Source organism: Tachyglossus aculeatus, chromosome 18 (assembly GCF_015852505.1).
Source record: "Tachyglossus aculeatus isolate mTacAcu1 chromosome 18, mTacAcu1.pri, whole genome shotgun sequence".
In the NCBI taxonomy this organism is placed as follows: domain Eukaryota; kingdom Metazoa; phylum Chordata; class Mammalia; order Monotremata; family Tachyglossidae; genus Tachyglossus; species Tachyglossus aculeatus.
In genome coordinates, this window is record NC_052083.1 from 898373 (window position 1) to 922207 (window position 23835).

Consider the following 23835-nt stretch of genomic DNA (forward strand, 5'->3'; position numbering starts at 1 on the left):
TATACTAACAAAATAAAATAAATTGAATAGATATTCAGAGGTAGAGAGAATTACCCAACCACTGTCCTCCTGGCCGGGCAAGGCCCCTGCTGGCTTACTTAGCTTACTGCCTGCGGCGGCTCTGAGGGTAGATTAGTCTGTTTGGGGAGATCCAGACAGTCAAGTGGTGGAGCCTGTGGGGGAGCAAAGCTGAAATGCAGGTAGGAAACCCACAGGAGAAGTATTCCTCTTCTTTTTCACGACAGTGAGGAAAACTGCTGAAAAAATCCTATCTAGAATTTTTCACACAAGATTATGCTCCGGGGAGCTGAGGAGAAGGGGGATTTGACACCTCTCTCCCCCGCACCATGGAAGAATCTGAATGAGACAGGCAATCTTAGCCCTTCAGCTGATGGCCCAGCGTTTTCTTCCACCAGGAAATGAGAAAAGAATGCTGAAATTGGACAACAGATATCAGTGTACAGGAAATTCACTTTTGTTCCCAATGGTCTCCAGCTAGGAGCAAAGGGAAAATGCCCAGTGAGACAAGACAACAAAAGATCCCTTCTAGCATGCACAGCCACTGAAGGAGCTTCTTTATGGTTGCTGGGAGACTTGAAGCTAAAATCCTGACAGGGGGACTGGTCTTGGTCCTTGTTTAGATTGTCAAGTGTTCATTGCAAGAAATGGCCTCATTAATAGCTAAAAGGGAGGAGGTGGGAGCTCAACTAAAGGCAGACAATGTGTAGGTCTTCCTGACCTGGGGCCTGGGGCCTGGGGCTGCTCGCCTGCAGCCCAAGTTTCTGGCTGGATTTGTCTTTGTGTCACATTCTGGATAATGGATGCCTTAATTAAAGCCTAGTTTCCAATGTGTTTATGGGAGAGACCAGAGCAGAGAAGGATGTTGGAATGGGCCCTTTCCGTTGGTGCAAGGGACTCTTTTCAAGTGAATGTTGCGATGAAGCCATGATCAGCTGTGTTCTACAAAATTAGCTGAGGACTGGATCCCTGGCAGTTTTATAACTGGGAGAGGGAACGGGACCCCTCTGACCTTCCACCCTTCCATGGTCAGTCTCAGTGAAGCTCCTGGGAGTGAGGGTGAGGATGGAGATGCAGAGAGTGCGAAGCAGGTTAGAACACCACATCTGGGTTGCTGCTTTACTCTTGCCTGAAATTTTCTGCCTCTATTTTTATCAGTTAATGAGAACCTAAATTAGATTGAGTATTTGGGCCTGTTTTTCTGCCCTGTTTCAGTGTCTTCTGGCTAGGAGGCTCCCTCCTTTCCATGCCCAACATAGGGGATGGTCTGTTTGGATTCTGGGGACACGAATCCCCTAACTGGGCAGTGCTGGACTTTGGCATTTCAGGGAACTGAGAAAAGTTGGTTGGAATTGAGTCTTTGTCAACTTTATCCAGTGCCCTCTGCATCTTTCCCACATACATTTGTTGTGCCAAATTCCACCCTGAAGGGTTTTGATTCTCTTGTTCCACCAAGGTCTGATGAATGTAAGCCTCTTCTAGGCTTCATATACGTGTCCCGTGGATGTTACAGGTAGCTATCATGCAATATGCCCAGGGAGAAAACATTGAACATTTATGAGGCTTTTGCATGAGGAACCGCCCAGAATCATCTGAAAAGCCAAGACATCACCTTGACAGAAAGGAAGTTTGGGATTGTTTCTTTGAAAGTTGGGCTACTCATGCTGAAGGGTCCAAATGGTGTGTTTGGGATATTGTCCTGTAAGGAGAGGGTGACAGTCTCCATCCTTAAAGCGTTTGTAGCATGGTAACCCAGGCTCGACCCTAGGTAAATGGCTGGTTTGGTGTGTCTCTCTGTAAGATGGGAATCTGGGACTACGCTCTGGGGAGCAGAACTAGCTAGGCCGGCCTGGTTATGCTGGACGGCTGCGCAATATGTGATGTGCGATGTGCAATGGCCTGGAACAAGGCAGCTCCCCACTCCTTCGGTGTTTGCTCAGGCAAGTGCTCTGTTGGCTGGCTAAGTATAGCTTGGAAATAATATCCCAGGAGCTCCAGATTCGGTGTCTCCTTCTGCACAGTGTGACACACAAATACTATAATTAACCAAACCCCCAGAGCATTTCATTTTTACTTAATTTTCTTGTCAGCCCTCCACCTTGCATCCTGACCAGGCTACGGTCCCTGCCATACATCACCACCCACAACAGATCAGGAGGGGGAGGGGGAAGGAAGATTAATGGTGTAATCTTGTTGGTAATTAATATTCACGGTCCTGAGCTGCATTGTCTTCTCCCAGAATGAGTAATGCCAAACAAACGGCGGAGAAGGAGAATTTATCAAGGTCCTGTAGTGATTCACAAGGGGCTTCAGTGAGGCCATTAAAATGGCACCTTCTGATGGATCATGGTCAAGGCAGGAAGGAGCTCTGCTCTAGGTAGCTGGATGGCTGGGAGAATGGGGATGGAGAGGCAGAGGAAGAGGAAGAGGAGAGAGGGGGAGGGGAGATAGCCAGATGACTGGAAGGAGAAGATGGGAGGAAGAGGAGAAGAGGCAGAAGGAGAGGCAGAAAGAACAGGAGAGATAGTGATTGGTTTTCCAGGCAGTGAGGCAGAAGGGCTGCCCTGACTCTTACCTATTAACAGGAAGGCAGATAGAAACCAGCCATAGCCAGATTATGGCCCTCCTAACAGCAAGCCAACAAAAGAAGAAAAATTATCTCCCTACTGAACAGCCCAATTCTCTCCCCTCTTTCCTCCCCACGGAGAATTGCGTCCATCTAGTTAATCATCCGGCCGGCATCCCTAAATGCTCCTTTGTCTGCGTGGCAGTCTCAGAAGTGTTTGCTGGTCCTGTTCTGGCCTAGGTCAGAAGAGAGATCATACACCAGGTCCCTGGCCTTCACCTCTGGAGGTACAAGAGAGCCCTCAATCTGGGCTCAGCTGGCCATCCACAGATGGATGGATGGACACTGTAGAGGAATGTGTCCGTGGTCCCAGTGGCTGGGAGTGACCCAGCCTGCGAGGAGGCTTGAACCCAAAGGTCAGGGCCTGGTGGGGCGATGTCCAGGGCTCATGGTCGCCCATTTGTAGAGCAGAGATGTCTGGGGTGGGGGCACTAGCCCTGACTCGAGCCCCACCTGGTGAGCGAATGCACTGAGACATGGCAGCCTGCTGCCCTGCCCCTGGCCAGCCTCATCCTTTCCCTAGTCCCAGCAGGCACCAGGGTGAGGGCTGTGAATTGGCAATGCCAATCCTCAGGGACGTACCAGTGATTGATTAAGTCTTTATCTTCAGTGTAGAACTCTGTGCTGAGTGCTCGGGAGAAGGCAACCCAAGCAAAATGCACCTTCCCTGCCCAAGAGGAGCTTCCGTTCTAGAGTGCTTAAGTTGGCACCGACAGGCCTGGCCCCAAAGCTGCTTGCCCAGGGGTCCCTCCACAGTGACTTTTCAGACCTCGGGCTATTTTCACGGTGCATTTATCTTTTTTTCAAAGTCCGGCCGGGAAGGGGATCCCACGGCTTTCCTCGGTATCCCAGTCCCCGGTTTCCCAATTCTATCTGTTTGCAGAGTCAGGAGGACTCTAACAGAGTGGTTCACAGAGTGGGTAGTCCTGGAAGCAGCATGGACTATTGGAAAGAGCACGGGCCTGGGAGTCAGAGAATCTGAGTTCTAATCCCAGCTCTGCTGATTGCTTGCTGTGTGACCTTGGGCAAGTAACTTAACTTCTCTGTACCTCAGTTTTCTCAACTGTAAAATGGGGATTAAATCCTATTCCCTCCTACTTAGACCATGAGGCCCAACTGGGACAGGGACTGTGTCCAACCTGATGAATTTGTATCTGCCCCAGTGCTTAGAACGGTGCTTGACACATAGAAAGAGCTTAACAAATACCACAAAACAAACAAACCAACTCTCTCCTCTAGTGCCAAGATTCCCGCTTTCCCTCTCAGAGAGACCAGGAATGGTCAAGTTGGATCCAGTTGGCCTCCGTCAATCAATCAATCAATCACTGGTATTTGCTGAGTGCTTACTGTGTGCCAAGCACTGTCCTAAGTGCTTAGGAGAGTCCACTACAATTGATTTGGTAGAAACGCTCCCTGACCTCAAGGAGCTTACAAAGCACTCATTCAGGTCGATGGGTTGAGAGGCTCTCTCAGGTGGCCCGTGTTTGTGCCACAAGATTTCTTTCTGGCCAATGGGCTAATAGCTTTGCAAGGGTTATTTGATCAGCTTGTCAGCAGTAGTGGAAGCAGCCTGGGCACAGAGCCTCAGGATATACCTCCAACACTGCAGAGCTAATCTGGTATTTAAAGTAGCAACAGGCAAAGTGATGTTTGGGGGTGGAGGAGGAAACTAAACCCTTCTCTTCCACTCCCACTCAAGAATGGGCTGATTCACAGTCTGGCTGTAAGCTGCCTAGCTCAGTTCCCTGTCACTCTTGTCTTCACAGCCACAGATTCCCTTGCCCCATCTTCACCATCTTCCACCAGCTGGATCATGAGTGGCTGCAGCCCAGCTGGTGCCCATCTCCATTGTTCAGGGAAGGCAATGGAGGGGAGATGGGAAAGGGGCCAGAGGTGAACTTCAGTCTCTGCCAGAGCAACCCTGAAAGAGGGGTCGAGGTTCTCTTTCAAGGAGCTTTTGCCTAAATGCTCCGAGGGCAGTTTTCCTGGTCTTGGGCCTAGGGGGCTACTGACATCTCTGGCCACCTCTAGCCCAGGGCTTACTTGACCACCCCGTGTGGCCCACGTTTCCAATGAGAAGCAGATCTGAGTTCCGGAAGTTGTCCTATAAGCTGGGCCCTGGTCCCAGTCAGGGTAGGCACTGCTTGTTTCTGCTACTTGGCAGGCTGAATCTCTGGGAGTCAAGGGGATGTTTGAGGAGGGGAGGGACTACAGGAGGCCTGTGTACCAGTCCGCAGGGGGAGGACCCTAACTGTTTCTGGGAGGGAGAGGGCATGAGGACACTTTCCCTCGTGAGGAGGTGTCCAGCTTTCTTTCTGCTCACAACCATTTCTCCTAGATATGGCATTCAAATGTGAGGCCCAGAGAGTGGAAAAAGAAATACTAAGTGCTTGTCAAACTCACCTGTTTTAAGAGGTCACACCCTTGGCAGGAGTCTCCAAGAGTTGGGTAGGTAGGGCTGAGCCACCCAAGCCCTTGAGGGCACTTGCTCCTTGACTGCATTAAGTGCCAAGAGAGACTCAGACTCTGGTACTGGTGGTGGTGGCTTTTAGCGCACTCTGTCAAGATGGCACCGGGTCACTCAATCCTGGTGAGGGAATGAAGAAGTCCAGGCCAGACCTTAGGAGTCAGAGCAGTGAGGGGGTGGGCAGCGGAGGTGCCATGTCGTCGAGGTCGGGGACCCAGGTGGCACAGTTCAGGAGCTGGTGGATGGACAGATGTTGGACCCTGATGGACCGCCCCTCAGAAGCCCTGGGAGGGAAAGAAGTGGAGACTGAGGACATTGCAGTTTTCTGAAAGCAGAAGTCATTCCAAGGGTCTGAAATGGATCTAAAACTCTCTGAGAGCATCCCAAGCATTTCTTCTTTCTTTTCTGGCCCACTCCTTCTCCTCCTCTTCTTCCTCCCTGGCCAGCAGCAGGGGTTGTCCTCACAAAAGGCCTTAGTCCTGCCCTGCTGCTCAGGAGCTGGCAGGAGGTGACCGTGCTCAGGTGGGGTCAGAGGGGTCATTCGGACCGATTCCTGGATCTCACTAATGTTTACAGTCTGAGTGGACAGCCAACCCTGTAAACTCTGTAATTTTTGTGAGGGATTGCATCTTTCTTTTGTACGAATGCACTAAGCAACCCTGTATATATTTTACAATGTCTTTACAGAAACAAAACAATCATTTCCTGGAGTGTTGTAAAATAATGCACTTTTCTAATTTTTTCATTAAAAACCCAATGGCACGTTTTCACATGTCTGTTTCCTTTATGCTGCGGTGAGGTGGTCCGGGGAACTTGGGTGGGACCTACAGAAGACAGAAGCCTGACAGATACCTTCAGAAATGTGGGCAAGCCCATGCCAGGCATGTACCCTCTTCAAACAAAACCCTATGGAATTAGAGTATTTGCTCTTACTGGCACTGGACACCCCCTTTCTCCCCAATCCACTGCCCCCTTCCTGCCCCAATCCTCCCTCACACCCCCGCAACTCCCACCCAAGCAATACCTACAAAAGAGACGGTACCAAGAGTCCTGCTGCCACAGAAGTAACAGTAAGACGGCAGTAGGCCTGGTTCCAGGCAGGGCTGCCAGGATCTGAGCTGCCGCCAACAGAAATGGAGCCCTTGGGTCCCCTGCGGAGATTGCTTGTGCCTGGGCCCCTCTGAAGTGCAGGTGGCACTATGGCCTGGGAGCTCTACCCCTGCCCCTGTATGAGCCCTAAGCTAGCAGCCATTCTGGAACATGGCTGGGCCTCAAATCCCAGCGGAGCTGCTCCATTCCGACTCCCCTGCCACTGCCGCCACCACCCGGAGCAGGCTCCACTCCCTGCCCACCCCTCAACCCTGATCTCCTGCTGGGCCAAGGGGGCACCAAATGCTAGCTGCTGCTGGTGGTGCTGGCACTCACCTGATTTAAAGAGGGAGGGAGGGCCCCGGGACAGCCCCACATTTACTTTCCAGAGCCACACCCCGCCACCCTTGGACTCCATTTTCCAACTCTCTTCCAACTGCCTGCATCTGTTCCAAAGGGCAAGCCACAGCCCATACAGTAGGGCCCCCCGTGTGAGCCCCCCCGTGGGACAACCTGATCACCTTGTAACTTCCCAAGCGCTTAGAACAGTGCTTTGCACAGAGTCAGTGCTTAATAACTGCCATTATTATTATTATTATTATGATGATGATGATGATTAGTTTGAGAAGCAGCACAGTGTAGTGGATAGAGCATGGGCCTGGGAATCAGATGGTTATGTGTTCTAATCCTGGCTCTGCCACTTGTCTGCTGTGTGAGCTTGGGCAAGTCACTTTACTTCTCTGTGCCTCAGTTACCTCATCTGTAAAATGGGGATTGAGACTGTGAGCTTCAAGTGGGACAGGGACTATGTCCAACCCAATTTGCTTGTAACCAACCCACTGCTCAGTACAGTGCCTGACACATAGTAAGTGCTTAACATAGTTATCATGGTGATTATTATTTTCATTAGTTGGGGCCCAGCGACAGAAAGCCCATTTCTCTCAGCTGTGAGATCAGCCAGAGCCTCTTCCACAACTTTGAGAAACAGCCCTGAACATGCCACTGGTCAGAATCTCCTCAACTTTCCACTGGACAGAATCCTCAGCACCTCAATGCTCCACTGATCATTACTTCTGCTCTTCCTCCTCTGCTCCTTGGTCTTGGACTCAGCTGCCCACGGTCTGCGGGGTTTCCAGGAAATGGACTCGTCCACCCCATGAATGTGTCCCCTTGACAGTTGAGGCCCTGCGGCTGTGGCATGGGGGAGAAGGAGCCTAGTCTTCAGTTCTCTACAAGCAGATGGCACGCAGCATGTTCCACGTCGCTGTAAGTTATGAAGTCCCCACAGAAACATCAGAAAAACAAGGGTGTTTGCCTTTACTTCAGGCTCCCACCATTTCCATGGCAACAGCTAGTGTGGTACCAAGAATAGATGCTGGGAAAAGAAATGTGAGCTAGTTTGTTTTCTTCAGATTCATCCATTCCCCACTGTTGTCTGCCAGTTCTCCTCTGGAGAGGTCCAGGGTGTTTGGCAGGCCCAAAGAACAAAGACTCCAGGTCTGGATGCAGCATTCTCTCAGAGATACAGAAGCAGATCTTCCAGCCTACATACGGGGAACTGATCGGACACACTCTGCTGTCACTGCAGGCTGGGGCCTTGCTGACAAGTTGCCAGACGGTCAGCCACCAGACTAATGTGATGACCAGGAAGAGACTGCTGAACTGACTAGAGTGAGGGGTCACTCCTCTCCCTGGAAGTCAGTGTATAGTTGCCCAGGGCTGGAGGGGAGGGGTTTGCGATGAGGTTGGTCAGTGGTCCTTCTGTCATCCTGAACAGGGCTGCCTGGAACTGTGCACAGCCATGCTCTTCCGGGCTGGGAGGGGGCAGGGATCGCTGGAGGCACTGTGGTTTCTTTGGGGATGACAGCCCTCTGGTCAGCCAGGGAGGAAAACTGACAATTAGACAGAGGTACTCTAAGGCCACTTTGGTTTTCATAATTAGAGTGGACGCTCCTCTTGGGCAGGGAACATCTCTTGTGCTTCTGTGGTATGTCCCAAGAAGTCAGTATAGTGCACTGTGCTGAGTACCCCCATTACTGCTATTCACAAGCCTCAGTGGTGATGTGTGGTGTTGGCAGAGAATGAGCTGGCAGTTCTCAGAATGGCTCTGAACTCGAAGGCTGGCTGGGAGCTGGTGAAGTCAGTTTGGATGATGGAAGAGCCCTGACAGGACACCTCCCAAAGTCCAGGGCCACTAGCATGGGCAGGGTTGGAGCAACAGAACGGTGTGGGCCCTTAGTGGGGAGGGAGGAAAGGGTTGCTGCCCAGGGAGCTATTCTTGAGGCTGGAATCATCTACCAATCAGCAGCATGTGAGGGAGCAAGCTCGAACCTGGTCATTCCACTTGCAGAGAGAGGAACCTGGGGACCTTAGACCTGGGTGTGGGGAAGGCTGGAGGTGGACAGTCCTGGGTCTTCCTTCTTCAGTCCAGACGCTTGAAGCAAAAGGGTTTCTGCCTTACCTAAGGTTCCTTCTCCAGTGATGAATGTGTCATCAACTCCTCAGGGCTCCCTGTGCCCCTCTCCAGGCTCTGGGCTGTCCTGAGAGCTTCCCCTGGGGGTAACGGGAGTTCTTCTGGGGATTTGAAAAAAAATGGTGCTCGTTAAGTGTTTATCAATTGATTAACCGTTTGTATTCATTGGACACTTATTTTGGTCGGAACACTGTGCTAAATGCTTAGTAGGGTACAATAAAGTTAGTAGGCACATTCTCTACCCACAAGGAATTCACAGTCCAGGGAATCTACCGTCTACAGTGTGAAGCACTGTACTAAATACAGGGGTAAATACAAAATAATTAGGTTGGATACAGTCCCTGTCCTTCAGAGGGCTCCCAGTCTAAGTGGGAGAGAGTAGGATTTAATCCCCCTTTTATGAATGAAGTAACTGAGGCATAGAGACACAAAGGACACAAAGCAGAAAATCGGCAGAGCCGAGATTACAGCCCTGATCCTCTGACTCCCAGCCTGTGCTCTTTCCACTAGGCAACACTACTTAATGTCTAATTCTAGGGTCTTCTTGGGCCTGGGTAGGGCTCATCAACTTTCTGTTTTTTCTCTTTTTGTAAATCAAAGGGCAAACTGTCTACTCCAAACATATCTGCTCACCCAACACACACACAACACACACATACGCACACTGACCTCCAATGACAGGATTCTGTTCTGAAACAGGCCTGCCATCCTCGGTCAGGTTCAACCAACTGAAAGCCACAAAGCTACTTCCTCCTTTGCCCCTCTTTCTCCCTTTCTGCATTAACAATAATAATGATAACATTTGTTAAGTGCTTATTCAGGGCCAAACACTGGACTAAACGCTAGTCTAGACACAAGATAATCAGGTTGGACTCAGTCCCTGTTCCTTTAGGGGCTCACAGTTTAAAAAGAAGGGAAAACAGGTATTTGATCCCCACTTTACAGTTGAGGAAATTGAAGCACACAGCAGGTAAGTAACCAACTGAGGATTAGTGCCAAGATCCCCTGATTCTTTTTATCTGAACTCCTGTAGTCAAGTTTCTCTATGGCCACTCTGCTCTCCCTACTGGCAACTGGGGGTGTTACAGAGGATTCTATGCTCTGGATTTACTGGATTAGAGGATTCAGGATTGATTTTTACCAGATTAGAAGATTCTGGAATCCAGAAGTTCTGGATTATTTACTGGATTCTGAATACAAAGGATTATAGACTATTTGGATTAGAGGATTCTGAACAATTTTCCAGATTATAGTTATGAATTATTTACTGGACTGGAGGCTTCAGGGGTACAGAAGATTCTGGACTGCTGGTCTGGATCTGAGGGTTTTGGATAGTTTGTCTGGATTAGAGTTTCCTGGATTGTTTGCCTGGATCTGGGAATTCTAGAATGCAGAGGACTCTGAACTTTTTTTTTCTAGTTTAGAAGGTTCTGGATCGCTTGTCTGGACCAGAGCGTTCTGGATTGTTTGTCTGGATCAAAGAGCTCTGGACTGTTGGTCTAGCTCTAGTCTATTAAATAGGGGTCATTAAACAGGCAGTGAGCCTGGCTCCCAGGATACAGGCCCCACAAGGAAGCGGCGGGGGTGGGTTGCGAGGGAGACACGGACTGAGCAGCTCTGTTCAGGCCTGGCGGCTGCATTATTGATAACCTGCCAGGCTGCGGGGCTCTGCGGCTCTGCAGCTCTGCGGCTCTGCGACGGTCGGCCTGGGCCTGGGCAATGTGGGGAGTATTTATCTCAGCCCTAGCTGGGCCCAGCCTTTGCCAGCTCTGTGTTGGAGGGAGGGGCTTGCTCCAAATTCAGGATGGCCGGCCCCAGCCCCGCCCCGGGCCCACTGGGAGGGAGGGCCCAGGATGGGTACCCATTGTGTGTGTGTGTGGGGGGGGGGGGGGGGCAGTCAGCCTTGGCATCCCATCAGGGCCCAAAGCCTCAGCCCCAATGGCACATTGTCTGGGGAGAGGGAACTTTGCTAGCTTCTGAAACCTGGCCCAACGGGGATGGGTGGGGATGGGTGGGGATGGGTGGGGATAGGTGGGGATGGCCCCTCTCTGTCTCACTCTTCCTCCTTCCACCCCCATCCTCCTGCATCAGCCAAACAGTTTGCTGTGTAGGGGTGGGCAATGCCTCTCCTGACAGGGCAGCTGCCCTCATCCCCATGAACCCCAGACCCCTAGGGAGCTGTTGAGGAGAGGGCAGCAAGAAGTCCCCCACCACACTGAACCAGCCCCTCCTAAAGAGCTGCAGTCCTGGAACTGCAAACTGGGGGTTGGAGAGACTTGGGGGCAACTTCAGCTCTATAAGGCCAGACCCTTCAGATCACCAGGGCCCAGCTGCAAGACAACTGGGTCCCCGATCCCACTTCACAGGGCATGGGATCAGCACCGGTCTTCTCTACAGAGTCCAGCGACTCCCACCAGATCTGAGCCCGGGGTATGGGTTGCCCAGCATGACAACATTTGCCAAGTGTCGGACGTCATCTGGGGGAGAAGCTGGGTAAATATTAAAATGTCATTATTGCGCGTTAATTAGATTCTACTGAATTTTATTAAAACAGGTCGCGAGCCTTATCATTTCCCTTAACCGTCTTTGGCTCTGCATGTCCTGGGAATGTCACTTTTCATCTTCTTCTCACCATGGAATGGTATTTATTTCGGGGAGAAAGCCTGAAAACTATTCAGTAAAATTTATATTAAATGTGTACCTCTGAGAATTTGGTATGAATAATGAATTAGGCATTTGCATCCCCCGAAATTAATTTTTAAAAGTTGGATGAGTACCCACTAGGTACAGCGAAGGCAAATTTTTTTGGAGTCTGCCAAACTCGATACAAACGAAATGTCGGGTTTAAGAGGAAAAGACGGGAAAGATTCAGGGTAAGTATTTTGAGTTCTTGACTCTCACTGCTGGCTGCTGGAAGTCATGCAAATCACATTCATTTTCCTTGTCAAATTTCCTGTCACCTTTTAAATGAATGAATAGTATTTGCTGAATACCCACTGGTACTATGTGCTGGGGAGAGAACAACAGAGGTAAAAATCTTGATCCCTAACCTCAAGGAGCTTCCAATTGCCATTCACAAATGACTCTGTCACAAGTGCTGGGGGCCCTGGGGACTGTGAGTGCTGTGTGCTGGGGAGAGAAGGTAGAGGTAAAAAGCACCATCTCTGCCTTCAAGGAGCTGCCAATCCAATATCCACAAATAACTCTGGACACAAGTCCTGGAGTCCCTGGGGACTGTGAATGCATCAGTGCCGAGGTAGGAGTTGGAAGAAGGTGACTTAGAGGAGAAAGTTCCTCGGGAGACAGGGGAGAGGAAGGGAGTGTGGAAAACCGCTTACAGGAGGTGGGGTTTCAGGAGGCTTTGAAGATAGGGTGAACTGTGGTTGGGCAGATCTGAAGTAGAAGGGAGATCCAGGCAGCCAGAAGGTGGGAAAGGTGAGAGTGAGGGTCAGTGAGAAGGTTGGCTTGAGTGGAGTGAGGGCTGGGGATAGGGAGGAGTTGATGAAGTGGGTAGTTGAGTTAACTCTGCCAGACAGAGAGAGTACTGGCTTTTGCTGTTGGAGAAGGACGAGACAGCTCCTTGAGGCCTCTCCTAGCCCTCTGCCACTCTGTGCTCTACAACAGGCAGGACAGGCCCTGGGCTGGGCCGGACACTGGAGGGAACACCAATTGGAATAAATGGAATTATGTTGCCTTAAACCCACCAATCTGTGTGAGTAGGTTGGAGGGGAGCTTCTCCCGATGGACAGATTGCAATGATGACCACTGTCGTGCTGGTCACTACAAGGCTGGACAATGTGATGCAGGCCACAGCAGTGCTGGCTATTGCAATGCTGACCCCTGCAATGTTGTCCACTATAATGCTGATCGACACAGTTTGGGCCTGTTCCATGCTGACTACTGTGATGCTGTCCACTGCAAGGCTGGCTTTAGCAATGCTATCCATTTCACTACTAACCCACAGCAATGCTGGACACTGTAGGCTCGGCTACCCCTGCCCCTGTTTTGGTGTTTTTTTGAGCAGTGGGAGGACAGACTGTTCTAAATGAATCCCAGTGGGCAGCAGGACCAGGGTGCCCTCCCCAAGAAGCCAATTCTTCCAAGGAGACAACAGACCAGCCACCCCAAGCCCCAAGGATGGGACCTCTTCCTTAAGCCTAGGGATACTCGGCCTGGTGACGTGCGGGTGAGCTTTGTCAGGGAGAAGAACCTCACTCTGCCCTCCCCTGATCACCGTTGCTGTTGTCCTCACCATTGCCACTGTCATCCTCACCGTCATTGTCATCGCCATCGGCATCACAGCATTTTGGGGTTGACTACCTGCCATGTGCCTGGTGCTCTATCGGGTGCACAATGTGTGCAGGGTGCTACATGCCATGCTGGGGTTGAGCCAGCTGGTAAGAAGGAGGAAGATCTAAGGCAGGAGAAAAGACAACAGGGAATTGTGTGTGTATGTGTGTGAGTGAGTGTGTGTGTGTGTGTGTGTGTGTGTGTGTGTAGCAGGGAGGAGATTGGTGGTAAGGGTTGAGGGGCTTTGAGAAGGCAGAGGAGAAGCGATTTTTCATCCTATTTCAACCCAACTGTCTTGATCACTTTTCTTCAAGTGAATAGAGTTAAATGATAAAATCCAATCTGTAAAAACCCCATAAATTAACCAGTGGGCAAATTCCATTTTTTCCCCAGTGGCCATATTTCATGTTCTGACTAATGAATCATAAAACATTCAGGAGCAGCTGCCCCGTCTCCCTTGGAGGCGGCCCAGACAGGGGCCCACCAGTTCCAACTCTAGACCCATTCCAGGGAATCCTTGGGTCCTCTATAGGCCTGGAGGTTGGGCCCACTGCCCTATGAAAGTGGTTTGGGCCTTGGCCAGGAAAACTTTGATCACAGTGACCCTGACTTCTAGGTGACCAAGAAATATTTCAGCCACGAGTCAGCAACTTCACAAGAAGATGACAGCCCCGGTTGGAGAAAAGGAATTGGAACATGTTCATGGGGACAGCTGCTGCCCACTTGCTGCTTACCTAGTGCTCTCTCAGTGCCCACTCACTGCTCAACCAGTGCTCACCTGCTGTTCACTGAATATTTCCCAATTCTCACCAGCTTCTCAATCAGTATTCATCTGCTGCTCCCCTGCTTCTTGCCCAGTTCTTACCTGCTGCTCCCCTACTGCTCCCCCAGTGCTCCCCCAAGCCCAGAAGCAAGAGCGGGAAAGCCTTTGTCAACTTACCTAGAGCTGGAGGCCAGAGTGGGATGGTTGACTGGGCATCCTGCATCCAAGCCCTATGCTAGTCTGTCCTGTCTCTGGCCCAAACCCGGGACTTTACCTGACCCCCCTACTACCTGATCAGCCTAGGCATGGGCAGGGAGTGCTGCCCTGGCGGGCAAGACAAGGAGCAACCACATGAAGGGAACCATAGCAAAACAAGGTGTCGGGAGTCCTGACTCTGGAGACCCTCCCTCCATTCCCCTTCCTTCCCCTTCCTTCACTCCCTCAAACCAAAACATCCCCATTGGTGTCAGTGGGGGAAGGGAAGGGTTTGCTTCCAACACAAAACCCATTGTATCCTCGCTGACTGCAGGGGCCCTTGCCCTGCTCCTGAGCTAATTTGGCCTCTGGAGGGGATGAATAGCTCTCTTATTTTCACCGGGGGCTCCCTAGAACTTGTCGCCTCCAGTGTCTTCAGGCCAGTTTTCTCTGAAGCAGAGATTAAAGCTCTGGGGCATTGCTGATAAGGGAGGGGGAGGATGGGGTGGGGGACACATTCCACCTCCTGGGGCCTGATGGGTGCCAGAGCTTGGGCCTCAGGGGGAGGTGGGCAGGGAACCAAAGATTTGCAGGTTGGAGAGAACAGCAAGAGCCGGGGTGCTGTGAGAGAAGAGAGCAATTTCTACTAAGGGAACAGAGGACAGATGGGGGGCGGGGGGCAGAATACAGGTGGGGGCTAGAGGACGGGTTGGGTGGGGTCAGAAGATAGCATCTATTCATTCTATTGTACTCTCCCAAGCACTCAGTAGAATGCTCTGCACAGACTAAGCACTTACTCCAGAACTCTGCACATGATAGGTGCCCAGGCTAGTGCTCTGCCCACAGCAGGCACTCAGCACTGTGCTTCCCACACAATAAGGGAAGGAACTGGGCCTGGCATGGCTGGGGGTGGGGAGAGGAGAGAGAGGGGAAGGAAAAGAGGGAAAAAGGAAGAGAGGAAGGAAGGGAGAGGAGCATAAGAGAGCAGTAGGGAGAGATGGAAGAAAGGAAACAGGGATAAAGGAAGATAGGTCAGAGAGCTGCACCTCATTACTTGAGGCATGGGCTGTGGCTACTTGGGCTAGTGCGATGTAGGCCAGGGTGATGTGGACCAGGATCCGGTGAGCAGGGATGGGGAGGGCTGGGATAATTTGGGCCAGCACATCAGGGGCTGTGTGTGGGAAAAGAATCTGAACTCCCCAAAATGATGCCCCACCACACTGAGAAGCAGCATGGCTTAGGGGAAAGAACACTGTCCTGGGAGTCAGAGGACCTGAGTGCTAATCCCAGCTCTGATACTTTGCTGTGTGAACTTGGGCAATCATTTGACTTCTCTGGGCCTCAGTTCCCTCATTTGCAAATTGGGATTCAATGCCTCTTCTCCCTCCTACTTAGAATGTGAGCCCAATATGGGACCTGATTATCTTATATCTTCCCCAGCATTTAGTATGTAATCAAATCAATCACATTTATTGAGCACTTTCTGTGTGCAGAGCACTGAACTAAGCACTTGGGAGAGTATGATACACCAGACTTGGTAGACTCACGCTTGACACATAGTAAGCACTTAACAGATACCACAATTATTATTATGCCCAGTGGGTTTGCAGTCTGGGGCTAGAGTATATTTTCTCCCTCCTAAAGCAGGAGGAAAATGAATTATTGATTGAACTTGAACTGAATAGAAAAATTCAGAAACAGGAAGCAGTGCGTGCTGATGAAGGGTGTACCCACAGTATTTTTCCCATTATGCTTGGGCTAGGAAGAATGTCTCCTTGGCCATTAGATTCCTGGGATCTCAATCAATCAATTGATCAATCAGTCATATTTATTGAGTGCTTACTATGTGCAGGGCACTGTACTAAGTGCTTGGGAGAGTACAATATAATAATTGCCCACCCTGGCTGTGTCGTGTTTAACAAGGTCTCTGTGCTGGAGAGCTGACTGTGTTCACCGTTGTTAGTTCTGCCATTCAGGGAGGGAAGAAGCTCCAAATGGAGACATACAAAGAGAAGAAAGAGGGGAAACAGCTGCCAGTGGGGTTCTGGGGTAAGCAGGACAGCGTGGCCTGTCCACATGTGTGTATCGTGTGGATGGAGCTGCAGGTTCCACCTTGAACATTTTTAGGAGGAATTGATTTCATTTGGGTAATAGAGAGAGTTATACACAGCCTGTAACCCCGAGCCAGAATACACCATTGAAAACTATTCTCTAAGACACACTCGTTCCAAGAAATGTGATGCTGTTTCTTTGGAGGGGGTGGGGAGGAGGGTGTTTTCAATATTTCCTGTTGAGGTTGTTCTAATCTTGGATGTCTTAGCTATTTTCTCCCAATCTCATTTCTTGAGTTGATTCCCCTCCCCAGTTTTCTCTGCACAGAACTAAAAATGCAGTGTTGGCTGCTTATTTATTTCTTCAAATTAAAAAAAAATCAATCACCATAACAATTTTGAGATTTTAAAAAAGTCTGTTAAGTCTGAACAGATTTTAAACCTTCTGCTCAAGGCAAAAAGAATCATTCGTTCATTCATTCAATCGTATTTATTGAGCGCTTAATGTGTGCAGAGCACTGTACTAAGCGCTTGGGAAGTACAAATCGGCAGTGGGTGGTAGGCAGGTCACCCCTTACTCCCTCTCTAACCTCCCAACCCACACCCCTCTCAAGTCCAGCCCTCCCTTTCTTTTCTCAACCCCCAGGACTCTTTCCCCCACTACAGTCTGCAAGAAAGACCACCCCTCAATAAACCTTAAGGCAGATAAAGGGGCAGAGAAGGAGTAGGGTCTCTGTATTACGCCCCCCCCACCCCCACCCCCACCCCCAAAGTCAAATCAAACTTGGGTCATTGATCCCTAGGTCTATCTAAGCTCAAGGTATGTACTAAGAGCCTGCTCTGGGCAGCACTCAGTATGGGGTGCATATTATATGCAGACACTGTTTTAATCACTTGGGAGAAATCAGCTAAGTGTTCCTTGCCTTCAGGGAGTTTAAAATCTAGCTAGGGCAAAGGGTTGGTAAGAGGCAACGAGGGGCTGGGTGGGGGGAGCCAGAGGGTGCCCCCATCCCGGCCACCAGGGAGTCTCTTTCCCTCACAAGATGGTCCAGCACCCTGGAGGATGTGGCCTGGAGCCAAGGGGCACTGAGAAGGGGAAACTCTGTGACCCCTAGCCAATGTCCAGCTCTGAGCAGCTGCTGCAATTCTTGGCAACCATGGGGAGGAAGAAGCCCCCAACCCTGAGCTGCCTGTGCCCTCAGTCAGTTTCCCATTGGCTGCCGTGCCAGGCGCCACCTGGGAGAGTGCAGCAGTCCAATGGGGGAAGACTGTGACCCTGAGCCAGCCACGCTGGCCTGTAATTGAGCTTAATCACTGTGTGCGCAGAAGCCGCTGCTCGGAGCCGGCATGCCTCAAAGCGTGATCTCTTGCTGGTCTGATCCATGGCTTTCATGATTTAAAATAACAAGGAATTGTTCAGACCCCCAGCTGGCTCCCTCCTGTGACTCTCAGAAGCAAGTCCTTCCAGAATCAGCCTTTCCGAACCCTGAAGTGAACCCTGGGGGCTGAACGGGGCTGGGCCAGATCCCATCTCTCTAGGGACCATGTAGGGCAGGGCAAGACTGAGTCTCAGGCCTCCAGGAATAATGGAGACCTGCAGGGGAGCTCCAAAGCTCTGTGCTGCCGATAGCGGCCCCCTCTCTGCCCACAGACTTGTCCCCAGGACAACCTGCAAGTCTTCACCCACTAGTCTGCTTTATCTTTTTCCTCAGCTTCTTCATCATCGGGGTTTACTGAACAGCTACTGGGTGCTGATAGTGTACTGAGCCTCTGCTGTGTGCTGAATGTTGGATTGGGTGCCTGCTGTGTGTTGAGCACTGTAATGAGTGCCGGTTCTATGCAGAACCCTGTACTGAGGGCACATTCTAGTTGTCTACTGAATCTAACACCCAGTACACCACTTAGCACACAGTAGGTGCCTTGTACAGTGGCCTGTACATACTAGCTGTCCAGTACAGTGCTCTCCATGCAACATCCACCCAGAATGGTACAGTTGGGTCCCTTCTCTTCCCTTCCTTGTTTTGGGAAGTTTTCCTTCCCTTGCCAATCCAGAAATGGAGGGGATGGAGGAAGTAGGGGGGTGGGAGGAAGAGGGGGAGGAAAAGAGCAGGGGTCACCCAGCCTCTAGGCTTGGAGGTTTCTCAATTCCTTCTCTGCCTGCAACTGCAGGATCCCCTGCTTCTGGAGGAGTGGTTTAACCCCATGGCTAAATGAGAAATGGAGACCATGAATGAATGAATGAATGATGGTATTTGTTAAGCGCTTACTATGTGCCAAGCACTGTTCTAAGCTCTGGGGTAGATATGAGGTAATCAGGTTGTCCCACGTGAGGCTCACAGTCTTAATCCCCATTTTATAGATGAGGTAACTGAGGCACAGGGAAGTGAAGTGGTTTGCCCAAGGTCTCACAGCAGAAAAGTGGTGGAGCTGGGATTAGAGCCCACATCCTCTGACTCCCAAGCCCTTGCTCTTTCCACTAAGCCACACTGCTTCTCTATGTTGCCCGTGGCCAGGATGGGTTTTGACTGGTAGCTGGGACTGGTGGCTTAGACCAGGAAGTTCATTCATTCATTCATTCACCCAATCATATTTATTGAGCACTTACTGTAGAGTATAAAGTAACAATAAAAAGACACATTCCCTGCCCCAATGGGCTTACAGTCTAGAAATAAGATTTGCTTCTGTCAGTGACTGTGCAGTTAGCTGTATCCCTGGCCAGAATCCGTCTCAGCAGCTCTGGTCAACCCTTTCCCCGCATTTCCATTCTATGCACCTGCACGGGAGAGGGAGACTGCTGGAGAGGCACTGCTATTTTCGAAGATGTGAGCAGCCAGGGCAAGATTCATTAGCTAATGGTCTGGGTGGCGCTGGAGTGGAATCCAAGAGAGAAAGCTGTCAGGAAGCCTCAGCCAGGTCGTCTCTGCTGCCAGGGAGGGCAGTTCGCCCTGCTCTGTTTTTGTGCGTGTGTGTACACGTGCACACGCACTGAAGCAGGGGGATGGGGGGTGGCAGCACATCTTTCCCTTCCCACTATGACTTGGCTGTGACTCTGCTCATCAGCGAAGACTCCTCTCATCTGTCTGTTCTCCACCACAGCTGCTGGATCCTCCACAGCTCCTTTACCCTCACTGAAAGAAAGAATGCAGCTTCCCCTTATTGACTGAAACCCAACACCTCAACCATCTTAACCAACGTCCCAAGTCATGCCAACCAATGCTCCAAGTCATGTCAGTCAACACTCCAAATCACGTCAACCAACACCCCCAAGTCACTGATTTAAATCTGGATGAAAAACTTCTCAGGCAAGCTGGAAAGCTGGACGTTTGGTCCAACACAGTACTCTGTGCCCCACGGAGAGGAAAACGGTCCTTTGGGCTGGCCAAAGTAGAGAGGCTGCGGGATGATGTTGGTGAGGGCCAGAAATCCCTCTGGAGATATCAAGCCTTCCCAACAGGCTCTGTCAGTGAGGCAGAAAGCCTTGGGGGATGATCAGGCTGCATTCAGAAAGGCAAAGCCAGTTTTGCCCTACAGGTCACTCTTTGCCCAGTGCCAGGGGGATTCTACCCCTGAAGGCCTCGATTCTGAACACTGCTGAGCTGGGCATTTTCTCCAGAAACCTCACGACCTCAAAAGCCACCATCTAGCCTCCCAGCCTCAGGTTCTACCTTCTGTACAGATCACCTGTGGAAAATGCCATCTGTCCTAGATGCCCCCATTACTTCTGTCTGAAAGAAGACCTAGTGATCATTGGCTTCAAGGCTAGCTGAATACCCTAACTGTCTGTCCATAGCACTGTTGCTTTCTCGGAGGACCTCCTGGAGACCTCTCACCAAGGAGAATTTACCTCAACTTTCTCGGGCCTGCTGCAGGGGGGCGCTGTGAGCCCAGGAATGGCCAAAGGGAGTCTCAGCGGGTCAATGCCGAGGCTTCGATGTCACAGGCCAAAAAGAAAGGAAATCCTATATTTGTTCCAGGAGCTGCACAGTTCTGTCTGCCGCACACGAGAATCATACGAATCACACGTGGGCCAAATCTGCTGCGCGGATGAGAACTGGTTTCTTCTTCAGGAAGCAGACAGGACAATAGCGACAACTGCCAACTGCCACATACAGCAGGATCCAGCCACCAGGCAAACCACAGGATTCTGCCTTCTCTTCCTCATCCTCCACCTTCTCTTCTTTCTCCTCCTCCTCCTCTGACTTTCTCTTGGGGATGCCTGGATCCCCCCACTTAAATGTGCTCAACTCTGTTATGTTGTACTCGCCCAAGTGCTTAGTACAGTGCACTGCCCACTGTAAGAGCTCAGGAAATATGATTGATTGATTGATCGATTGCCCCCATCCCCAGTGGTTCTTGGGGGCAAGTAGTTTCCACTGTCCCAGGAACTGGATCTTGGGAAGGTGGGAGACTCCTCTGTGACATTCCTTTGGAGACGATTAGAAAGGATATGTTCAAACCCGCCGCCTGTCACCATTTATAACTTTACCCCAAATTACTAGCTGATTTGACTTTCTTATTGCTTCTCCACTTCGGCTTGTGGTTTATTTTTCTCTTCTAAATTACTTCCTTTTTTTAGCTGTTTTTTAGTTATTTTCAGAGTGTTAGTTTCGAGTGGTTTCCAGGCTCTGAGAGCTTTGCTTTTGGGGGACAGCTCTGTGTGCTTAAATATCCCCAGGACCAAAAAGAGGAATAATACTTGGGCTGGGTGAGACACTGAGAGGTCATGGAGTCCAGTCCCCTGCCTCTGGGCCAGTCAACAACTAACCATTTAAGACAGTTGAGTGTCTGTCTTATTTTAAATGGTGGCAGTTCAAGGCTCTCTCTCTCTTTCTGTCTCTCTGTCTCTGTTTCTAGGTGCCCCATCCTGCCAATGGATGAACATTCAAATTCACTGAAAGAGTTCTGCATAGTGAGGGCTTTGGAAGTAGAATTGGAGTGGAATCTCAAATCAGTCCATCAGTGGTGTTTTTTGAGCTCTTACTGTATGTAGAGCAGGTTTCCTGCCCACAAGGAAAGTCTCTTCTGAAAGCCCAACAGAGAGGGGAAGTGTGTGCAGAATGGAAGACAGCAGGATGCCTAAGTTGCTGAAAGAGGTCCACGACAGCTTCCCGGGAGGGCAGAATAAATAACATAAAGACCCAGAGAAGCATGGTCTCACACACTGCTGTCAGGCAGAGGTGTGCTGGGAGACCCCACGGTAGACTGACCAGCCTGGTGGGCAGCAATTAGGAAAGGGCCTGCTCTCTTCCAGCAGAAGTCTGTGGGAGATGCTATGTTTAGACCGCCCTGGTGGGCAGTGATTGGGGGAGGGGCAGCACTCTTCCAGGGGAGGCTTTATGAAGATTGGAATGCTAAGAGGCATATGGGAAAAGAGAGAATAGCACAGGGAAAGCCCCTCAGCTCAGCAAAGATCTATCTATCACTGCAGATGAGGAGCATTGTGGTGGTCCCTCATTGGCCCATTCAGCCACATTCACCCATGCAGACGGGATCATATCATAAATGAGGGGCTTTCAACAGTCCGAGGGCAGAGTTAACCAGTCAAGTACGTTGGATAATTCATTCATTCATTCAATCGCATTTATCGAGCGCTTACTGTGTGCAGAGCACTGTACTAAGCGCTTGGGAAGCACAAGTTGGCAACATATAGAGACTGTCCCTACCCAACAGCGGGCTCACAGTCTAGAAGGGGGAGACAGACAACAAAACAAAACATATTAACAAAATAAAATAAATAGAATAGTAAATATGTACAAGTAAAATAGAGTAATAAATCTGTACAAATATATATACAGGTGCTGTGGGGAGGGGAAGGCGGTAGGGCGGGGGGGGATGGGGAGAGGGAGACGAAGGAGGGGGCTTAGTCTGGAAAGGCCTCCTGGAGGAGTTGAGCTCTCAGTAATGTATCCAGCCCATTGGTGGGCACAAGATAAGACTTGACAGACTTTGGGAATAAATCCAATCCATCTTTTTTGGTGATAGGAGTTTCCCAATGTTAGTTGTGAGCGGAGAGACAGCAATCTTGCACCGGCACATGAGAATGTCAACCTTCACACATTTATTTTGGCAAAATGTCACTCAAGTCCTAGAGAAAGCAGTTCCTGCAACTACAAAATGGTTATCGTGTCTGACCAGGCCCCCACAAACCTGTGACAGACAACCCCAGGCCAGTGTGGCAGGACACCCGAGTCTGCTTGACCAGAAGAACCAAGCGGCTGGCCCTTTCTTGGACCAGGAAAGCTAAGGAGGTAATAATAATAATAATAATAATAATAATAATAATAATAATAATAATGGTATTTGTTAAGTGTTTACCATGTGCCAAGCACTGTTCTAAGAGCTACGGTAGATACAAGGTAATCAGGTTCTCCCATGTGGGGCTCACAGTCTTAATCCCCATTTTACAGATGAAATTTTACGGATTCTTCCCCCTCCTCCTTCCAGCCACTCACTGAGAAAACTAGCATGGTCATCAGCCTCACCCTCAATCTTCCATCTTAATCGTTTTCTCTCCATAAACTTTTTCCTGAGAAAAGGACGGCAGAGTGGAGTTCTGATGGTGGAGGGCAGAGGGATCACAGGCGCTAGCCAAATGATCAATCAATCAACAGCATTTATTATTATTATTATTAATAATAACAACTATGGTATTTATTAAGCACTTACTATGTGCCAAGCACTGTACTAAGTGCTGGGGTAGATTCATTCATTCATTCATTCAATCGTATTTATTGAGCGCTTACTGTGTGCAGTACACTGTACTAAGTGCTCGGGAGAGCACAATATAACAGTGTTGGTAGGAGCCAACACCTCTTTAGTTCTTGAGCCTCCCTCCCTCCTGGATGGGATTTGAGGAGAAACTTGGCTGTATCCAGAGGAAGCTTGCTCCTCTCCTTCTTGAACCCCATGAAAATTCAATTTACCCTCACTAGGACAAACTCACCTCAGTTAGGTATGGTACTGTACTAAGTGCTTTTGTACCAGGCACTGTGTTAAGCACCAGTGGAGATAAAAGATAATGAGATTGGACACAGTCCCTGTCCTGTATGAAGCCGATAGTCTAAGAGGGAGAGAGAGAGCGGGTTTCTGATCCCTATTTTAGAGATGCGGACACTGAGGCTCAGAGAGGATAAATGACTTATCCAAGGTCTCAGTAGGGAAAGAGTGGTCTAGTGGAAAGAGCACGGAGTCAGGAGACCTGGCCTCTAATTCCAGCTCTGCCACTTGCCGGCCTTGTGACCTTAGGCAAGTCATTTAACTTCTCTGGCCCTTTTATTCCTCTGTAAAATGGGGATTAAATACATATGGTCCCTTTCCTTAGATTGTGAGCCGCCCTATGGGTTCACAATCCATCCCAGTGCTTGACACAATGCTTAGCACATATTGAGTGCTTAACAAATATCACAATGATGATGATGATTAGTAATAATAATAATGCACCCTGAAAGATCTTACTTGTTCAGCCAGTGAAGAGACAAACACCCACCTGAAGGAAATAATTCTTCCCACCCTGCTGGACTCTTCCCCTGGGGCTGCTTTTGAGAGTCACTCGTTACAAAGCACACTCAGTCCAATTAGCAGCCCCATGCAAATGGACTAGGGAATCTTTCCTTTCATGCCATTGTAAGTAAATGAAGCAGTAATAAATCCCCAATTAGCACAAGGGAAAATAGAGGGAAGAATTTCTAAGGCTTCTTTGTAAACAAGGCCCTGTGGCTGGCATTCAAGAGGAAAGAAAATTGAATTTAAAATCACTTTAAACCTACAGTGATTAATGTCATGCCAGGCAAGTCATTAAAAACCCCACAAAAATAAGGCAGTGGAAAATAAATGCTTTTCTGAAACAAGCCAAATAACGTATAG